This window comes from Melanerpes formicivorus, unplaced genomic scaffold, assembly GCF_026170545.1.
Source record: "Melanerpes formicivorus ecotype bairdi unplaced genomic scaffold, bMelFor1.0.p_v2 SCAF_90, whole genome shotgun sequence".
Taxonomy (NCBI): Eukaryota; Metazoa; Chordata; class Aves; order Piciformes; family Picidae; genus Melanerpes; species Melanerpes formicivorus.
Window position 1 is genome coordinate 38205 of NW_027142442.1, and position 18849 is coordinate 57053.

Genomic DNA, 18849 nt, shown 5'->3' on the forward strand with positions numbered 1-18849 from the left:
ACTGCAATTTGTAATTTTCTCTGCCCTCTCTGCTTCTGCAGTGAAGGGATGGTGATAATGTAAACATAAATGATACTTGAATCACTACACGATATGTATTTACTGTAACAAATTTTCCCTTCTACTCCACTCTGGTGCAATCCCACCTGGAGTACTGTGTCCAGTTTGGGAGCCCCTATTACAGAAAGGATATAGACATGCTGGACATCCAGAGAAGAGCCACGAGGATGATCAGAGGGCTGGAGCACCTCTCCTATGGAGATAAACTGAGAGAGTTGGGGCTATTCAGAGAAGAGAAGGCTCCGAGGAGACCTTAATGCGGCCTTCCAGTAACTTTAGGGGGCCTACAAGAAAGCTGGGAAGGGAATTTTTAGGGTGTCAGATAGTGATAAGGCAAGGAGAAATGGAGCAAAACTAGAAGTGGGTGGATTCAGAATGTTAGGAAGAAATTCTTCCCCTTGAAGGTGGTGAGACACTGGAACAGGTTGCCCAGGAGGTGGTAGAAGCCTCATCCCTGGAGGTGTTTAAGACCAGGCTGGATGTGGCTCTGAGCAACCTGATGTAGCGTGAGGTGTCCCGGGCCATGACAGGGGGGTTGGAACTAGATGATCCTTGAGGTCCCTTCCAACCCTGACAATTCTACGAATTATAATGCATAAATCCATATGCTTCCATTAACAGTAAAGACACCTTAAAAATACATGAGAAACCTATGGATTCACTTTATATGAGGTACTTCTGTAGGACTTCTATCTTGAGCAATAAAATTACAAAAAGTTCTGTAGTTTTCAGAGGTTTCCTATTCTTACACCACATCTCATATCTAATATCAGCTGACATCTTTAGCATGCCTTCAAGTCTTTTGTAGGATCAAAGACACTCCTCTGCTCACTGTTCTGTTTAACGCACTTCAGCAATTCCTGTTTTCCTTCTCACCACTAGAGTATAGTGTGCACAAAAAGAACTTTCCTAGAATACACAGAGGAAATACACAGAGGAAGGAATATGTAAAGTGAGAATGGTTCAGTGTCCACACCAAAATTGTAAAGTATGTCTGAAGAATAAGAGGGATAATCAGAAGAGCAATGCATTTCCAGATCTGCTTGTATAATGGCCTCTAAGTAGCCTGCAGACTTCTTGTCTAGGCTCAGGACTGTACTAAGAAGCACTTGATCTGCTTGATGCCTTGCCATTCAGTTTCTGTCCCAAGGGCTGTGGCTTTGTGGAGTGTCAGTGAATATCCTGAAGATGCTCTTCAATATATATGATACAGCCAGTTGAAAACATATATTAAATATGACTTGCTGCCTGCAGACATGGAAAAATTCTCTAGATTAGTACCAAAATATAAAGTGTCTAGCCAGGGGATATATACTGGATAAATACTGGTTAAAAGTGGAAAAAATCCTTACCCTTAGACAGATTTAATTGTATCTAGAACTGCTCCTCTACTCCTATAGACTAAGCTGAGCTATTAGTGAGGAATCATATTCTAAAAAACAGAGAGTCTGAATCAGTGAACAACAAATCACTTTACCTGTTCTCCCCTTGTTAGAGAGAACTTCACAGACATAACAAGAAATCTCTTTCTTAAAGAATCCATCTGCTTTACCAAGTATTTACACAGCTGATTCATACAGTACATTCTAAAACTCTCCTAGCAATAAGCTGCCATTAGACTTCTAAGCTTTACAAAAGCAGTCAAGGGGTGAAAGAACCCGCAAAGTTATTTCATGTATAAATCCAGGAGCACTAGGAAACCCAGATATGATAATTTGAATGATTTTACACATGGATTCATACATACAAACATTCATTTTCTTCCCTGTAGTTGCAAGGAAGGAATAGCATTTTGGTTTTGTATTACCAAAGAAAAGAGGTTTTCAGGAAGACACAATGAACACATCACTAACTTTTGTCTTCAAATTTCTTACTATGCTTGATATACTTCTGTGTTAGTTAACGTTAATCCATAGACTGGTGTGTGCCAGAGTGCTTAGACACCATTTTAACAGCCCTGCATAAAGTTAGAGGAGAATTATAAAATCAGTTTGAATTAATTATTTCTAGAAAGAGTAAACAAAAGTCTTTGAGGATTAATTTCATGCTGGGGGTTAAATTTCACTCTCACGATAGGCCAACTGTTGCCTGGGGCTCTACAGATAATGAACCTGCCAAGGGATTAGCAAGGAAACACTTGTGTTATTATAAATCGTGTACACTTCCCTTTCTAACCAACTTCACCCTTCATGATGTTAACAAATTACACTCTCTGTCCATGTTTCAGTATAAAGTGAGGCTGTGAATGACCTTGAACCAATAGTACATTAGATAAGATCTTCTCATGGCATAAATAGCTATTAAATTTGGGTGAAAGATCCAGACCTCCTGAAGTGAGGATGTAAGACATTTTATGTCATGTCTCTCCAAGACCCAGAGAAACACTTATATGAAAAGTTTGTCTTAAGAATATCAGCTGATGGCTAAAATGGCATATATAGAAATGTGCACAAAGAAATGAAATGCAGCACAGAAAGAGAGGAAATTGTAGGGAGAATTAATATACCACAAATAGCCTAAATCAACCCAAGCAAAACTGTCAGTCAAATATGTCAATTACTTGGCTTCACTGTAAACAATGCATTTACTAATGAGCTCAAACACATAATTTATCATATGTGTGTATATATATGTGTGTGTGTAGAAGTTCCAATAACAATTTTATGCCTAAGGCCAGTTAGAATGTTTGTGATGGAAATGCAGGTGTTTTCCATATTTGATTCTTTTCTCCTTCCTTTTCCTTTTACCTGTGAAAGCCAGCTCAGTTTCTAGACAATCCATGTGCTGGCATGCACTGGTAATGCAATTGCATAATATTACATTGTTAAAGTAGAAATTTGACATCGTGAAATGGATCCTTTATTTACACACTGCCACTTAAATGGAAAGGCAATAAAGGAGTCCAAACTCTGAACCTTCTTTTGCTGATCCAAATCATCTTAGGACAGCATTCCCTGAATTGTAGAGATGGGAGTATTACTGCTAATGCCTCCAGACTCCTAAAGATGATATGGTTCTAGTAACATAGCTCATCCTTCTGTATCTTTCAGGGCAATTGAGCATAACCACAGAAAGCAATTTTTGTACTTTCCCACCTCCTTTGAAGCCAAAGCCTTTTTTGAGACAAACTGTCTCCAGGGTGTAGCACTACAACACTTCTAATCACCGTGCACAATCCATGATAAAATACTCAGAGATTTATTCTTTGTGCTGGATTGTGAAAGGCATAGATAGGTTTTTTTTTTTCCTACTCCTCTTGTCAAACAGCCTGAGAATGACACCTGAGTAATGCTTCTTTCAACACTCTAAGGGAACACAACTTGACAGATTGTCCCTGAACCACAGAGGTGTGAGTTTATGATGTTAGAGAAGTGGCAAGCTTTGTCTCCGTACTCCTAATTCTGCAAGCCAGCAAGCTCTACCCTCCCTCACTGCAGCTACAGATTGCTGCTTTTTCAGCCACCATGAGTCATGCTGAGCTATGCCAGATGACTCGGACCTACTGTGTGGCTGATATTGCTCTTGTATAACCAAAATGGAGAAAGAGGAATTTTGCCATTGTGCTCTTTCAAAACCTCGCTATCATTGGTGTTGTAAACATCATCATGAGTTTCTTTACTGCCTGCAGTAGGCAAGAGTATTATTTACTGCACTGCCACCTTAACTTTTTAGCTTGACAGGAAATAACAATTGTATTAGGAGGCAGACAATGTAAATTAATAAACATCTGCTATTTCAGAATTTGCCATTCTGACTCCTTGGCATCATATAGGGCTAGCCAACTGCTCTCTTAACCTACCTATACAGCTGAGCTAGCTCTGTATCCAATAGTTGAACCAGATCTTCGGCCAATGAAAGATAAAACCTGTCACAATGACAACTGAGTGCTCCCTCATACTAAAGGAATAATTGGACAGTGTAATGAGTCTTGTGGCCAGAGGCCTCCATACTTTTCCAGGACTGGAGGTACTGCAGACTAGACTACTAGGATTCAGTTGGCTTTAATACTAGGCAGAGAGTCGAGTGGGAATGTAATTTGGTTAATGCTTCCTCTGATGGAAAAGCCAACTCAAGGTCAGTGCTCGATGTCTGACTCTGTTTTGCTGATGCAAATAATTATGAGGCTATGTAGTAGAGGAAAACCAAACACTCCCCACCTGATTTTCTGCTCTTAACCCAGGTTGCTTTATTTTTTTGTGACAAGTTCAAAGCTGCTCTTGGGTGCATGCATAAAATTTACACCAAAATTAAAACAGCTTTACTTTAAACAATGACTTCCATTTTCATGATGAAGCCTGCTCTGGTTTATATGAGAGGATCTCACACATACCATGCTCAGCATAGTTTCTAAGAGATCTGTCATTACATAGTATCTCTCTCCTCATTTCTGTAAGTATTAAGTTTACAGCAGAGAGCAATACCATCATCTAAAAGTGTCAAAAGGAAATACAGCAAGTAAAGAACTGCTGCCAAGTGAAGTGGAAATGAACTGGAGAGGAGAAACCTGGGATGGGCTGTTAAAAAGGACAAAGAACAGACACTGAGGGAACAGATTTGGTGGACAAGGGCAGTCACTGCTGTAACATGGACAGGAAAATAAAAGACAGATATTTGGAGCTAGAAAGTGAAAATATGAGTAAGGTGAAATTGGAGGCTGGACACAGGTGTAAATGAAATTATCTGGGCCACAAGGATCTGCAATGATTTGTACATATGCTTCATTATATGTTACTTTATAAAGCCTTTTCAACACATTCAGTGTTTCATGAAAATCATGTTATCTGCCTCTCTGTGGTTTGGATTTGGAAGTGGCAGGTTCATCCTGTTAAACTTCTTAGGGAAAATGTGAAACTTCAAAAATTCCCACAAGATGCAGCTCTTGAGGCAGATGTAGAGAAATAAGAAAGTGCAACCAGAAGTTTATTCTTGATGCCTCTTCCTCCTTAAGTCCACAAGATTAATGACATTGTACAAATTAATCAGTCTGCATTGGGAACAAAGATATTGAAGTTGGTGTATAAAATGCAGAAGTCATTGAATGTGGTCATGTAGCCCATGTTACTGAAGTAATTATTAAGGATTCTGCAACTTAGTGTTTCCTGGAAGCTAATGGCTTGAAATTCAGACATACTAAGTTCACTGAGGATGTCACAATAGTGTGTATCTCTCAGTTGGCTGTTACATGGATAAAAACTTTTGAGACAGCATTAAACAATTTTGTGCTACACCTCTAACCATAGAAGAGTGCACATTCAACTTTGCATTAAACAATTTACATTCAGATCTATCAAATATTACTCATTACCTCTTTTACCCATCCTGAGGGGAGCTTCTTGTTTTGACAGCATTTTAGCGGCTGTATTTCTAGTTAACTCTTTAGAAGCTGGATGGGGTGCTTGGTGCCATGGTTGAGTTGATTAGATGGTGTTGGGTGATAGGTTGGACTCAATCTCAAAGGTCTTTTCCAACCTGGTTAATTCTATTCTATTCTATTCTATTCTATTCTATTCTATTCTATTCTATTCTATTCTATTCTATTCTATTCTATTCTATTCTATTCTATTCTATTCCATTCCATTCCATTCCATTCCATTCCATTCCATTCCATTCCTTTATAAAGTAATAATTAGAAAAAGATAGCAAATCTATTTCTGATTTTGATATTTGTACTTCCTCTTCATGGACTACGAATTGTTACTCTTAGCTTATAGAGGAAGGATGTAAAGAAATGTTTAGCAACAAATGAAATAAGAGAAAGAAAAGCTAGAACTAATAGCTAAGCATCACCTGCTCACATTATCCCTATTGTTCCTAAAGAAAATCTGTGGGGGTCTGAAATTACCTCCCCAACTAATTTGGAGAAAAATAGCCACAAAATAAAATTGCCAGACCAGCTTAGATTGGGATGGAAGCAAATGAAGCTATATTTACAAGCAAACTAAAATCTAGAAATATGAAATGCAATTAGTATGTACAAAATATACAAAATTAACATATATTTACAATTTATAAACAACAGGACAAAAACAGGGGGCTACCAATAACTTTCCCCTCTTGACCTCCTTCCCCCCACCACAGGGTAAAGGAAAGGAGAAAGAGAAGAGCAGAGAGTAGCTTGTTAGTACTTAGCCACCACAAGATTGCAGCCAAGGCCAGCAACAGCCAAGCAAAGGCACCAGCTAGTATCAGCTAGAGCAAAGAAGCTGAGGAAGACACAGAAATAGTTTATACAACTAACTTTAGGTTAGTTATCAGACCAGTGGGATTATTTAGACCTTATCATTATTATCCCTTTACATTCTACCACTTTCTACTCAAGATCTGGGGCAAACCTTCCTAGGTATCAGCCTAAAACTGGAACAAAATCACATCTGGGTGTGATGGACAGAAACTATTTTCCTCATGAGAAATCTGCTAAGCAGTTGTCAGCTGGCCAGACTGAAATCCTGAACCACTTTTTGTCTTTTATAGATTGAGAACTTCCCATTAATAAATGGCAAAATGAGATCAGCAGGGAAATGCTTTTGAGTGGCCAACCAGGTGGCAAAGATTCTCACTATGTGGTGACTACTCGATGGTGCTCATCTCCACTTTAACAGACACCCTGATGCAGCAAACCCATGTAACTCTAAACTATTTCTACAATTTTATATAAACACTAAAACCAGTAACTACAGAGAAACTGAATACACTTAGCATATTAATGATAAGCAATCAAAATGAATGATTTGATCCTGGGTGCCAGGTGTTAATAACAATTTACCTAGTGAACTTCTCTGTGTCAGATTATTTTCCCCTCAAATTTACAGCTAACCTAAATCTTGAAAAGAAGAGCTAGGCAGTGCTTGACAAGCTGAATTAATGTGTCTATCAGCAGTAAGCCCATGCTACACAGTGACATCTCTCCAGTAGGTAAACTGCCTCTGAGACTAATGTGTCTTCACTTATTACTTCACATCTCTTTGGCTAAGCTCTGAAATTCCACGTGATACAAATGATCTTGTCTTCAAAATAATTTAAAGCCTGCTGCAAGAGAAAATGGAAAACACAGAGAGCAAGGTCTTGTCAAAATGCAAAATCAACAGAGTGTCAAGAGGCAGAGTTTGCTGTCTGTAATGTGATCCTTCCACACACCATAATCTCCATTTTATTTTGCCTAATGAGGCAGGAGTTAAAACAGTTGACTTGATCAAATTCAGATGGCAGCCCTAAAGGATGAGCCCCCTGCTGCACTCTTGTCCCGACACCCTTTGTTACCTCCAAGTGAGCTGAAACCAGGCTGTGAACCATGTAAATAGGAGGTTTCCAGGTTAATGAAAAGCTGCAACACCCTTCTAAAAAGGGACAGAAGGTTATGCTTTTCTAATCCAAAGAAAGTATCATGAACCTCAGTAATAAAGTTTAACGAATGCTGGTCATTTTGAGCCTTGCAAATGGAGACCGGACAAAGGGTAATAATTTTCTTCAGAGAATTCCTTATTCTATAACCATTGCTCAGCACATATGATTAGAATAACATGAATTTGTTTTCCTATGACAAATTCAAATATCTCAATTAAAAGAAAAAATGTCTTGGGAAAAAAGGTAGTTAATGGTTCTTATGAACTGATGTTTTTATTAGGTGATGGCATGTTTGCTGTTTCATTTCATTACTTATCTGCCAAGGAGTTTCTTTCAACACCGAATCAGAATCTACATGCTACAATCATGTAACACATTCAACTTCAGTCCATGTGCTCCAGCTGCTGACACAGATAAATCTTTAAAAGCAGGCAGAACATAAAATTTGCCTACATTTGCTTTCAGCGTGTAGCTTAATTTGCAGTCCCTTGCACAAAGGAAACAAAACCTGGATTCACCATCTAAGCTTCTAGCTGTCATTTGACAGGTAGAGAATGTGTTGGATAGCCTGTCTGTAGTGTCTACAGAGAGGTATGGTGAGACAGGGTGTGTTCATTTGGCCTTACTGAGTGCATATAGCTTTTTGTTCGATGTTGAGTGTGAAGGAGGGGGGCTCAAACATGCCCACAAAAGATCGTGCAGGTAAATTAAGGGTATAAGATATACACACAAATGCCTCAGTGAGTCTCTGGAGTTTCATTAATAAGTTTGATTACATTTCCTGGTTTGAGATGTGTGAATTTTTTTTTCTAAGATGCAGCATTCCATATGATGAAAATACACATACTAACACAGAGAGAACACAAACTGGACAGCAAGATATTGATGCCTGCATAGTCAAAAAACTACATGTGTGATTTATGCTTGGCTTGTGCATTTAGCTCTGCTGAAAATTGGTATTAATTTAACATATCTGCCTTAAAGAAAAAGGTGACATTTCACATTTGTCATGTTTTAGCCTTATCTCCTGGGTGGCTGTTCATTTGTTACTCAGTACACATTGCAATTTTGTCTTCAGATTTCACTTTGCTGTATTTTCAGTCCCTTTTTCCTTTCCACAATTAGGCGTCTGTGACACTGCTTTTCATACATCGCGGTAATCAGTTCCGAAGCCATTCATCAGGATTTCAGAAGCCACTCTTGAAAAATTAGATACATGTGCTCAGTGTAAATGGGAATGCAATGATTTATGACACAGGTCATTCTGAAAACCCACAAGTTCTTCTCCAGTGACATGCCAGAAATCATAACTATTACTATAGGGCTGTGATCTGTTTATTATACAGCTTATGGGTGGTGCGCCATGTCTAACTCATTTTTAATGTGTTACATTTTTTCTGGTTGATTTTTGAAACCAAGATTTACAGTTGTTTAGAGTTTGACAGGAACAGCAAACTGCTGGTTTAGTTAATGCATTTTAAAATAGATTGATTCAGCTATCAGACTGTTTGTACTCAGCGTTCAAGCTATGAAGGCAGCGTTGTTTTAATTGCAACGACAGCAGCCATCGGTTCGGTAAATCATGAGTTATGCATCCCTTGGGTGAAAAAAAACTGTGGATGCCCAATCTAACTGGAAGGGAAAAAAACATAAATTCCTGAGTTCTCTTCAGTTTACAAAGGGGAAAGGGCAGTAATCGCAACACAGAAAAGGTCTTTGCAGAAGTTTGTTATCTCGGTTACTTGTTCAAGGGAGGGATGAGCATGTTCCTGAACCACCACAAGGCCTTGTCATTGCATCTGCTAGAAAGGTACTGACTCAGTTCCTTCACATTGGCAATATGAAGCCACAAGGCAGCTCTGTCACACACAATGCAAATGACCTTTGTCATGGTGCTCACCACAGCTAAAAAGGCAATGAAGTTGTTTATTGCTTTGGTATTGGCACAACTTCTAACCACTGGTTAAGCTTATGGAAAGTATCAATGAACTGATTTATAGATGCAGATAAGTTTCTATCAAGAACACAAGAGGGCTCTAATCCTCAGTTGATGCTACTTCATAAAAAATAATTCTGGTTGCATGACACAGCAACACCTAGGCAGATATGCATCACAACCATTCAGACAGAGGGCAGCTGTGCCACTGTGAATGTGGGAAGTGAGTCAGAATGTGGCCCAAACTCTTGCAGTCACAGACAGCCTTGTACTTATGTACAGCCTGTTGGAATTAGATATGTGCTAAAGCAGGCTTTTGCTTACATTTTAAATAATGAAGTCATATTTGATTCAAGTGCTGAGTTTAATCCAGTCATTTAAGCTGTTTGGTTAGCTGTTTGGGTGGGTTGGATTGGTTGATGGGTTGGACGCGATGATCTTGAAGGTCTCTTCCAACCTGGTTTGGTTTATTCTAAATAAAGCTGCCTGTAGAATCAATGCAGATACATGCACCTCCAAAGTACAGTCATATTCTCAGGGCACCACATCACTGCAAGTGATGCGTGTGAGGGGTCTGAGCATTTTGTGAAAGTCACCACAGGAACAGTAGCAGTGAAATTTGGCCAGAGAGTCTACTCTGGTCAGCTCTCTTTCTCCACAAGACAGCAATGCCTGAGGGAGATTGTACTGCTCAGATATGTGATATAATCCAGGCTCTGCAGGATGACAAGGGAAAAAGCAGAAAGTCCAGGAAAGGGGAAAAGCATAGGAGGAAGTTCAGTGATGGCAGACTCAGCACCTTGGTGACTTGAGCCAACAAATATGTGCATGAAGAGGCAGTTACAATGAAACCACAGGTTTGATATATAACCACTGGACTTGTCCACAATCTTTTAGAGCTACAATAACAAATTGCTTGATGAAAAATGCATCAGAATCAGACACCAGTGTATATTTTGCTTAATCCTACAAACATTACTGAAATTTAGTTCACTAAAATCTGAAAATAAGAAGGCTCATTTGATTAAAAACTCATGTGAGAAGCATCCGCTAGGAGAGAATACTTTTTGTTCCTCCCCCTCAGGAGTTAGCTTGTAAGGTTTGCCAAAGATATGTATCAATGATATCTGAAAGCAATCTTGATTTCAGAAAAGTTCTCAGATTTATTATAGAAATTGAAATTAAATGAGTCTCAAAGAATGATGGCCTGCATCAGGAACAGGATGGCCAGCAGGAGCAGGGAGGTCATTCTCCCCCTGTACAACAGCACTGGTTGGGCCACACCTTGAGTACTGTGTCCAGTTCTGGGCCTCTCAGTTTAGGAAAGATGTTGAGTTGCTGGAATGCGTCCAGAGGAGGGCAACAAAGCTGGGGAGGGGTTTGGAGCACAAGCCCTATGAGGAGAGGCTGAAGGAGCTGGGGCTGCTTAGCCTGGAGAAGAGGAGGCTCAGGGCAGACCTTATTGCTCTCTACAATTACCTGAAGGGAGGTTGTCGACACATGGGGCTGGTGTCTTCTCTCAGGCAACCAGCACCAGAACAAGAGGACACAGTCTCAAGCTGCACCAGGGGAGGTTTAGGCTGGATGTTAGGAAGAAATTCTTCATAGAGAGAGTGATTGCCCATTGGAATGGGCTGCCTGGGGAGGTGGTGGAGTCACCATCATTGGAGGTGTTTAGGAAGAGACCGGATGGGGTGCTTGGTGTCATGGTTTAGTTGATTAGATAATGTTGGATGATGGGTTGGACACTATGATCTTGGAGGTCTCTTCCAACCTGGTTTATTCTATTCCATTCCACTGGACATTAGGTTTTATCCAGATCATGTCTTATCTCTGTTTCCAGCTATCTTATTGAACTACAGTCAGTGCCAGTATCTTTGACCAGAGGAACATATTAGATTCCCTGTTAGAAGCATTTTTGTAAAACTTGTCTTCCCCAGGCTTGCATTATGTAAGCACAACTATGGTCAGCCCTCCAACTACTGTTTTAAAAAGATAAACTCTGGTGTCAGGGAACTTGGGAAGACTTGATTTGCATGCAAATCAAAGAAACAGCAGAAGTCAATAGGTTGCTGAAGACAGAATCTTTTCTAAACTAGTCAGGAGAGGATTTACTGCACATAAGGTCCTGCAGCAATGATAAATGCAGCACTCACCCTAAATTATATGATGCTTCATGTAAACCACACAGCTCTATCATCTCTGTTTCACTTATATCCCTCTAATCTGGCTGGAACGATTTCTTCTTTGGCAATATTTCTGCCTACATTACCTACTAGATGATTCTGATAAAATACTAAGGACAGACTCATTTCAAAAGAGAATTAACTCAAGAACCCTGTGGGAATATTGCCCGTAAGTTGATTTGGTTTCAAGATGCTTACTCTTCTGGTTTTAGTTAAGTTTAGCTAGCCGTACAAGGAAGAGTGATTCAGAAAGGAGGCATTTTTATCTTAACCACAAATAAAATCAAAATTCATTCCAGAAAGGGCAGTTCCCCAAACCTGCCATGCACATGCCTTTTCAGCACAGTTGATCACAGCTCTTTAAGCGGTCTTCAATCGTTGAAAGTTTAAACTCTTCCGTTGTTTGCTCCATAAAGTTAGCTAGCAAGGCTTCACAAAGGAGGAAGAAACGAATGATCCCCCTTGCAGTACATTTATCCAGTAATTTATCACAGAATAAAATCTCTTTTAACAACAACAACAACTGAAACCATACTAAGTATATGTCTATCAACAATGGCAAAGATCACGAACAGATGAACTTAGTTTAAAACGTATCCCAGGGAATACTCTAAGCAGTTGGAATTTATGGCCATTGATTGTTTATTAAAACATTAACCTGTCTAAAGCTGTTGTGAGAAGTAACCAATTGTACATATAGATACACTTGCAGAAAGGCTACCAGAAAAAGGAATAAAGGGATAAAGGATAAAGGGCTGGAGCACCTCTCCTGTGGAGACAGACTGAGAGAGTTGGGGCTATTCAGTCTGAAGAGAAGGCTTCAAGGAGACCTTACTGTGGCCTTCCAGTGTCTTAAGGGGGCTTGCAGGAAAGCTGGTGAGGGACTTTTTAAGGTGTCAGATAGTGATAGGACCTGAGGGAATGGAGCATAACTATAAGTGGGTAGATTCAGATTGAATGTTAGGAAGAAGTTCTTCCCCATGAGGGTGGTGAGACACTGGAAGAGGTTGCCCAGGGAGGTGGTAGAAGCCTCATCCCTGGAGGTGTTTAAGACCAGGCTGGATGTGGCTCTGAGCAACCTGGTGTAGTGTGAGGTGTCCCTGCCCATGGCAGTGGGGGTTGGAACTGGATGATCCTTGAGTTCCCTTCCAACCCCAACAATTCTATGATTCTATGAAATTCCCAGCACTCTATGATTAACATATTTTAAAATGTCAACAGATACATCCATTTTGTTCTTGTCATTACTTTGCTTTTATATTCCTTATCTAAAATAGATTTTGCACATTCTCTGAGTACAATATTTTCTCCATCTCTACAAAAAACACACACATTATAATGGCATGGAATACCCAGCTCTGCACAGGGATGATAAGAAGATATAACATCTAGAAAACTCTCACTACTGATAGATACTCGTGTGTTCTTATGGTTCTGGAAATGATCCCAAATTGTCAGGGAAGAATCTCTATTAGTGCAGAGTTGAACACTGTAAGCAAGTCCAAGCGGTAGTTTGATAAGACAGATGGATACCTTGCTGCTTGTGTTTTCACATCAAAACTGATGTACTGTTGTGTTTAGCAAAGGATACATTTGGTAAGAGACTAATCCTCTTGTGTTCTAGCCAGTTGTCAAAGGGGCTAGGTGGCTGGACCTATGTCTGACTAGTTATGCCAACTGTTGCTGTGACTATAGGCCTGATACCAGATTCACAAACTGCTGTGGGTCCAGCTGCAATTGAAAGAAGCAGTAAGGTGCCCACACAGTACGGTTAGTTTACATGTAACATGCACAGACTCTTTAAGATTGCCAGAGATAAAGACACTAAATAGCACAATAAATATATAGCTCTGAAATGCGATTCTAATTACAAGCATAAGATCTCCTGGGGAAGAACTTGGAACGTCCCTTCTGGGGGTGAGTATTGAGGAGGACAAACAAGTCGATCTGTCTTTTATGTTGTTTGGCATCAAATTCTCATGCCCTATTTTAGATATAAAGCTGGAGCAATATTTATAGCTTGTATCTACTACTGTATAGAATATGAAGGGAGGGACTGTGGTTAAGCCACTGTACTGAAGCTGCTTTGTAGGTTATCAGTAGAGGAACGAGACCCCAGGCCCACTCAGTGGAAGAACAGATCTCTGCTAGGTGACACGGCAGCACAGACTACCATATTACCACTCAGCCCCTGTGTCTGCTGCACTCACTATGTGTTTATAAATAATATTATTCTTGTGCTTTTCCACTGTTTCATGCTTCCAACAGGTAACCCAGGTTAAAACCCACACTGAGCTGCTGATGTGAGTGCTATGAAAGCATGTCAGACTTCGGCTTGAGAATCTGCCACAAAGGGTGCAAGGGCCTGCACTGCAGTAGCCATGGATTTCATAGATTCATGCAAAAGTTGATCCTCAGATGGGGCAGTGAAGATTTGGACAGAGTAAGTATGGAAGAAGATTCTTCTTTCACCACATCAATAAAGGAACAAGAATATGAAATGGTATGAAAACAGGACTCTTCCTGCTTAAAGGTAAAGGTGATGCTGAAATAAACATACACTATAGTCTACGTCTGTGGTCACTGGGCCAGATTCAGCACCCCAAGGAGCAATGGTATCTTTTGAAGGAGTAAGACTGATTCAGATTCCCCAACCCCACTTCAACTGTAAAAACAAGATTCAGTGAAAAACTGCAAGAAAAAACCTCAATATTACTTTGCAATGATGCTATGGAGGGCAGCAGCTGAAGCGCTAGATCAATGTCTGCCACTTGGGCATATTTCAAACATAACAGAGGGGAGGTGCAGAAATACATCATGGACAGTGCTAGGACATTAAAAATATTCTCTGCCTTGAGTGTGCCTGCAGCAGAAATGTACAAATGGTAATAATTTTAAGAATGGATCCATTTGACACAGAAATGTAGGAGGTTTGAAATTATATAAGACTAACAACAACAACAACAATTATTATTATTATTATTCCTGTGAGGAACAACAATGTGAGCTTCCATCTTGTTTTTGATGCTGGGGGGATGGGGAGGAGATGTAGTTATTGGAGAAAAGAGAGGCAGGATATTAATGGCTGCATTACTTACAACAAAATCTGTTAGAGACATGTTGAAGTTCCCACTTTGTTACAACACAGTCTATAGCTGAATCATGTGTACAAATGAACAGGCTGGAGGAATGCCTTAACCAAAGTTCATATTTTTTAATCTTGCCTACAGCAGTTAACTGAGTTCTGAATAAAGAATTGCACCACAGAGACTCAGAGGTCAAGGCACCTGTGTAGGTTTTGAGAAGGTCAAGTTCAAGTCTGACTTCCCATTCAGGAAAAGGGGAGTTTGAACTGGTTCTCTCACTTCTTTGCAATGTGCTGTGATGATGAGGTCATTGTTTATTCTTGAATTCTTCAGAATTTACTCTGCTGAATCTATCTCAGAATGAAGAATTTATTACATGACTTCCTCATAGATATTAATATTACAGAATTGATGCACATATTAATTCATATTATTCTCAGAAATATATATATATATACACAACCCCCCATATATTTTATATATTTTCTTATTGTCTTTGAAGTTTTTTCATTGACTTTGTGGATTAGCACCTGAAGAGTGGAGGAACACATGGGTGCTGCTGAGCCCATCAGACTTTACTTCAGTGACCATGAAAAGGAGGACAAATAGATCAAACTATGGTGAGCTTCTGTTTAACTACATGACGGAAAGCAGCACAGCTGGAGGCAATTCTTAACAAATTGATCAGAATTCCTTTACTTTAACTGCAGCTTAACTAATAAATAGACTTCCATAAGTTTCTGCAATCAATCTAAATATATTTGCAAAATTAGTGAGCCATTTGATCTTGAAGCATTCACTCAACCTTAAGTGCACAATTTTGAAGAACTTACACAGTTTATCTTTCTGCCAAAAGGGGGAAGAATAACTGTTTATAATAAAATCTTGTCAACTAAGTAAACTTTGGAGATGCATGCTCAAGATCAGTTTTCTCTGTAACAAAATGGGTAGCTTTAAAAAATTTATTCCCAGTATTAACTTTTGCTAGCAGGTTTGTATTCTGGCCTTTCATTTCAAGGTATTTTTGTACCAGCTTCTGGAACTAGTAGTACACTAAAAAGCTGAAAGGCTGTAGGCACGTTGATGTTATTTTGGCATGTTTTAGAGTAAGCACACTTCATCCAACAATCCAGACTTGTTTTGTTGGTTTTTTTTCTTTCTTTCCCCCCCTGGATGGATCTGGTTTTTTAAGGGTCTTTTCAAACGTTCTGTGAACAGCACAATCTTCAACTCCTTTACACATAACAGGCAATTGGACAATTTAAGGAAAACACACTTTAAAAAAAAAAGTAGTTGATCTACCTTTCATCCTTTTCACAATTATTTCTGCAGTTACAGACTGGCAAAATCTGAAAGCAATAGAAACATCCTATTTGCTAAAATAAATGAATACACTGAACTCTTTTTTCCCGCCCCCCCCCCCGCCAAAAGCGCATGTTGCAATCCCTCCTAAGGGACAGAAAAAATAACAAGAAAAAGATGGAGCCTGGACTCAAAGCAAACATAAAAGCTTTCTTGCAAAAAAAATCAATTACACACCCCAATTTGTTTTCACCAGCAGCCAAAGGGAAACCTGGTTAGCGTGCTGCAGGATCCAAACACCTTGGATCTAGATGTTGCACCAAATTTTACATTATGGCTATTTCTATGAAGCAAACTAACAATTAGAGACACCTGTTAAAAGTGCCTGTGCTCTGTTCACACTTCATGAGGAATCTTAAAGTGACAGCATATTAAAATGTCAATGTAATTCAGTCAATGTCAATTGCATTACAGAAATATTTATAACAGAGCGTGCCATTAAATTCGCTGCTCCCGAGTGCAAGTACTTGACTTGCTTTGTATAGAAGAAAAGTACTAAAGCACACTGGTGTGGACATGGAAACTACTGAAAATAAAGATTACAGTACTACAAAACACAGAACTGCAAAAGACATGGACAGAAAAGGTGAGCAACTGCATTACCCCCTCTCAATTTTATGTACTTATAAAGCACATCACATATTTATTCTATAGATAGTCCAGCAATCTTAGGTGTACAGGCCTGTATTGTAAAGTGAGTATTGCAGGTAAAAGAAGTATAACCACACTGAAATTATTCATCCAACACTTAACCTCTGATTATTTGCCCAGACACTACACAGCTTGCACATCAATGAAACATTCTTCAAATGTGACCTGCCCAACATAGACACAAGTGCCTAACTCAGGTCAGAAGTTTCTGAGTGAGAACTAAGCCACATTATGGACCATACCTGAGAAACAGGACAAGGTAATACACCCTCAAACAGTTTTAATAGAGATTACTATGATGATGCATTTACAGCAAAGTTAAACAAAAAATATAGCCTGATCAAGTGGATCACTATGGGAAAATTTCACGGAAGCAGTCAATTTAAAGGAAAATGCTAACAAAGGTAAAAGTTTAGAACAAAACAGAACAGAACAGAATAGAATAGACCAGACCAGACCAGGTTGGAAGAGACCTTCAAGATCATCATGTCCAACCTATCATCCAACACCACCTAATCAACTAAACCATGCAACCAAGCACCCTGTTAAGTCTCCTCCTGAACACCTCCAGCAATGGTGACTCCACCACCCCCTGGGGCAGCCCATTCCAATGGACAATCACTCTGTCTGTGTAAAACTTCCTCCTAACCTCCAGCCTATTCCTCACAACTGAATTTCTAACAACACCTGGCTCAGATACTCCATGTATGAACTCATGACCATGCAGACAGTAAGTGCAGAGCATTGAAAATACTCCAGCCCCTATTTCAATGCTCACTGGAGTATGAAGGGTGTTAACCAGTCTCATGATAATGCCCTAGTGAAAGGTAAAATTAAGCTGTCATTTTTAACTGGTTCATGTTTTCTCATGCATTTGAAGTCATGGATATATATCAATTTGAATTACCAAGAAATCTCACGTTGTCATGCCATATTATCTACAAATACTGAGAGTATATAACTGATGTGCTGGAATGTGCCCAGAGAAGGGCCATGAGGACAATCAGAGGGCTAGAGCACATCCCCTGTGAGGACAGGCTGAGAGTTGGGATTGTTCAGTTTGGAGAAGACAAGGCACCAAGGAGACCTTATTGTGGCCTTGCAATACCTGAAGGGAGCCTACAAGAAAACTGGGGAGGGATGTTTTAGGGTGTCAGGTAGTGATAGGACTAGGGGGAATGGATCCAAGCTAGACGAGGGTAGATTTAGATTAGACATCAGGAAGAAATTCTTCACCATGAGAGTGGTGAGACACTGGAACAGGTTGCCCGGGGAGGTGGTGGAAGCTCCATCCCTGAATGTTTTTAACGCCAGGCTGGACATGGCTATGAGCAACTTGATCTAGTGGAGGGTGTCCCTGCTCATGGCAGAGGATTTGGAACTAGATGATCCTTGAGGTCCCTTCAACCCTGACAATTCTGTGCTTCTGTGCTTATTTTGAGCCACAGGACTTTCTGGAATGGAATTAACAATATTGTAATCAAGGGTATATTACTTTCACTCACCTGACCTGACACATTACTCCAGATTACCACTTTGTAGCAGAAGGAAGAAAACAAACTGTCCCTCTATTCTTGCTCACAGCCATAGCTTTAGTGGAAGTAATGTATAAGAAATGCAATATTCTGTAAGCTGTAGTGCAAAAGCCATCACAATTCCACTTCTGGTGCACTTCTGCTACTGAGGTAGCAGCCTTTGGCAGAAGGATGGGAGGTGGAAATAGGGTTTTATTCAGGACACCCTTGGCCATCCTAGTATGGTTCAGGATAAAGGTGCAAGGCTGAGAGAATTTCATGCCTTGCTGTGCTACTAAGAGAAGCTATTTCAGATTTCTTCCTCTCCTTTTTTTCCTGTTTGATAGTAAAACACCATAAAGATGCTGTTCTTAGGCCTGCTGCAAAAACTGTTTGCACAGTGTTTGGAATATAAAATGCACAAGGAGCGGTCAGCATCTGTTTCACTTCCACAGCTTCACATTAGCTGAAAAGCAGTAGTTTTATCACTCTCAAATCCAAAAAGTTTCCTGAAAAATGGGAAGATTGATATATTTCCCAAAGAGGTTTTCTTCTAATATAGTTGTTTCTGATTTCTGACTCAGCAAAATTTTAGCTGACCAAATTTGTGTTTATTCTGATTTTTATTATGCTCTGGATAAAAGTTCTGGTCTATTTTTCAAATAAGGAAGCTTCCAAACACTAGTATTTCAAGAAAGATGTCTGTTTAGAAG